Below are 3667 nucleotides of genomic sequence, written 5' to 3'. Positions count from 1 at the left end.
ATCCATTCATCTGTGAATGGACATTTAGGTTGCTTCCAGGTCCTGGCTATTGCAAATAGTGCTGCAATGAACATTTTCAAATTATGGTTTTCTCTAGATAAATGCCCAGGAGTGGGATTGCTGGATCATAAGGTAGCTCTATTTTTAGTTTTTCTAAGAAACTTCCATACTGTTCTCCATAGTGGCTGTACCAATTTACATTCCCACCAACACTGTAGGAGGGTTCCTTTTTCTCCACACATTCTCTAGCATTTATTACTTATAGACTTTTTGATGATGGCCACTCTGATCAATGTGAGGTGATATCTCATTGTAGTTTTGATTTGGATTTCTCTAATAATTAGCGATGTTGAACATCTTTTCACTTGTCTTTTGGCCATCTATATGTCTCCTTTGGAGAAATGTCTATTTAAACCTTTTGCCCAGTTTTTGATTGGGTCGTTTGTTTGTTTTCATAGTGAGCTGTGTGAGCTCTTTGTGTATTTTGGAGATTAATCCCTTTTCAGTTGCATAATTTGCAAATATTTTTTTCCCATTCTGTAAGTTGTCTTTTCATTTTGTTTATGTTTTCCTTTGCTGTGCAAAATCTTTTAAATTTAATTAGTTCCCATTTGTTTATTTTTATTTTTGTTTCCATTACTGTAGGAGATGGATACAAAAAGATATTGCTACTATTTAGGTCAAAGGGTGTTCTGCCTATGTTTTCCTCTAGGAGTTTCAGAGTATCTGGTCTTACATTTAGGTCTTTAATCCATTTTGAGTTTATTTTTGTGTGTGTGGTGTTAGAGGATGGTCTAATTTGACTTTTTTACATGTAACTGTCAAATTTTCCCAGTACCACCTATTGAAGAGACCGTCTTTTCTCCATTGTATATTCTTGCCTCCTGTGTTGAGTGTGGTTATGTTATTAATTTGAGTTATTTTTTCTGATTGCATACAGTTTTAGGGATTTTTTCCTCATTTTTAAAAATTTTAATATTTTTAAGTGTAAAACATTAGTATGCTTCTAAAAGTCAAAGTTACACAAAAATTAAGCTAGAGGAGTATCATTCCCACCTGTAAACCTTTTTCTGGCTTCTTGATCCTTTCTACCCCTTACAAGAAATCTATTTCATTATTTTGTGGCTTATTATTCCTGTTTCTTTTTGCAAAAGTAAGGACATACACACAGTGTATCATGTACTGTTATGTACTTTGCTTTTTCGTTACTATAACCTAAAAATCACTCCATATCTATTCATATGTCTTTCTCACTCTTTTTATTGCTGCATTGCCTGCCGTTGTGCATATAGTAGTTTAGCAAACCAATCCTAACATCTGGACATTTAGGGAGTTTTCAATATTTTGCAACTATAAATAATATGCAACATGTATTTTCATAGTGTTATACACATATATTCATGGTAACTTTCCAGAAGTGGGATTTTTGGTACAAAGTGTAACTGCATATATGATCTTACTAGATATTGTCAAATTTTTCAAAAGGATTGTACAATTTTGCCTTCCCAAAGCAATGTGTGAAAATGCCTGTTTCTCCACAGCCTTGTCAGCAGAGTGCTTTATTAAGCTTTTGAAGTTTTATCAATTGAATGGTGAGAAATGATATCTTAGTGAGGTTTCAATTTGCATTTTCTTTATTATAAATAACATTGAACAGCATTTCATGTGTTTAGGGATCATATGCTTTTTGTGAATTCATCTGTTCATACCTTTTACCACTTTTTCTATAAAATTTTTGGTCTTTTTCTCTTCCCAAATTAAAAAAAAAGTTTATTTTTACTAGGTATATTATTCCTTTATCTGTGAGTCAAAAATTATCTGCACTCCAGTTATAGTAAAACTTCTGTTGGCTGCACTGTCTTATCAGTACTTTACATTCAAGGTTACTGTCTGCCTAGTCACTGCTGTGCAAGTGTGAACATGTTACATCAGTTCATTTGTAACTGTGATGTGAGCAAAAACGGATGTCTCACTTGTGATTTGTACGAAAGAAGAGCAGCATGCAGACCAAGAAGAAGTTAAAGTCAACCATCAGCTGGAAAGTTGATGCTTACAGTTTCCTGGGATTCTCAAGGGCCAGTATTGGAACATTATCAGGAAAAAGTTTCAACTATCAACAGTGCTCATTACAGTGAGATGCTTATTGAAGATCTGAGGCCTAAATTTTGGATTAAATGGACAGGACTGCTATCCAAGGGAGCTGTGATCTTGTGTGACAATGCACGTCCTCACATTTCTGCCCACACTGTCTACTCTCTGCAAAAACTTTGTTTTGAGGTGTTAAAGCATCTTCCCTATAGTCCTGATCTTGCTTCATCAAATTTTCACCTGTTTGGTCCCCTGCAAATAGCCCTACGAGGATGAAGATTCACTTCTGATGAAAAAGGGAAGACAGATGCATTTGTGGCTCACAGCTCAGCCTAATATATTTTTAAATGAGGGAATACGAAAGCTTGTTGATAGATGGACAAAGTGTATTGAAAAACAAGGAGATTATGTCGAAAAATGATGTATTTGTCTTTTCTACAAGTTAATTAAAATAAATTCTACAGCCAGAGTGCAGATAGTTTTTGACTCACCCTCATATGTTGCAAAAATTTCTCCCGATTTGCTATTTTATTTTATTTTTTATGTTGATAACTTTTTGGAAATTATTCTACTGTCTATCTGATAATTCTGCTAAATTTTATTTTACTAGTGAATTATCAACTTTATTTACATTTTCAATTTTTTATGCAGGTGTGCAAAATTTGCTTCTAATTATATTACATTATATTATTATAATATATATTTCTCCCTTTATGTCAACAATTATTTCTTCCATATTTTTTTAAAAAGATATCCATTTAGCTAGTGCTTTGTCAATTTTGTAGATTTTTTAATAGATCTGGATTTTCACTGAATTTAATGGGCAATTTTTTTTCCTCTACTGAGTTAACCTCTGCTTTTATCTCTATTATTTTCTTCTATTCTCTGTTATATCACTTTATTTTCTATTATTTTCTTTTATCTCTCTTATCTTCTTTCTTACTTTTTTTTAACTTTTTGAGATGTGAATTTATTTACTTTTCATCTATCTTTCTATTCATATGGAACAAGAATTGGAGAACTGGCTTTGTAAAGGGCCTATAGATAGTTTACATTTTAGGTTTTGTGAGCTGTTTCAACTTTGCAGCTGTACTGCAAAAACAGTCATAAATGAATAAGCTTGACTGTTTTTACAGGTCACAGAAAATGCATTGGCTTGGACTTTCCCTTGGGACGATAGTTTTCTAATCCCTGATATAGATGTGTAAGGCTACAAATTTTCCTCTGATTATTACTTTAAACATAGCCCACACATTTTAATATGTGTTTTTGTTTTTGTTATTGTTTATTCAGAAGTTTTGTAACTTATGATCATATTTCATTTTCCACCCAGGAATTATTTTAGAAGGTATTTTATTTCCATGTGGAATTTCTTTTAATATTTAGTTGTTTTTCATTGTGATCAGAGTGTAGTTCTGTTTCTAATTTATTGCAGTTAGTGTGCTTTCTTTGTGACACAACACCTAGTTAATTCTTGTGAATATTTTATGTGCATTTGAGAAGAAAGAATATTCTCTATAGCACTGTGTAGTGTTTGATATATCCCCATATATTCTATATTATTTAGATTTTCCACGGC

The sequence above is a fragment of the Hippopotamus amphibius genome, chromosome 12 (assembly GCF_030028045.1).
Source record: "Hippopotamus amphibius kiboko isolate mHipAmp2 chromosome 12, mHipAmp2.hap2, whole genome shotgun sequence".
Classification (NCBI taxonomy): Eukaryota; Metazoa; Chordata; class Mammalia; order Artiodactyla; family Hippopotamidae; genus Hippopotamus; species Hippopotamus amphibius.
This window is presented reverse-complemented; position numbering follows the sequence as displayed.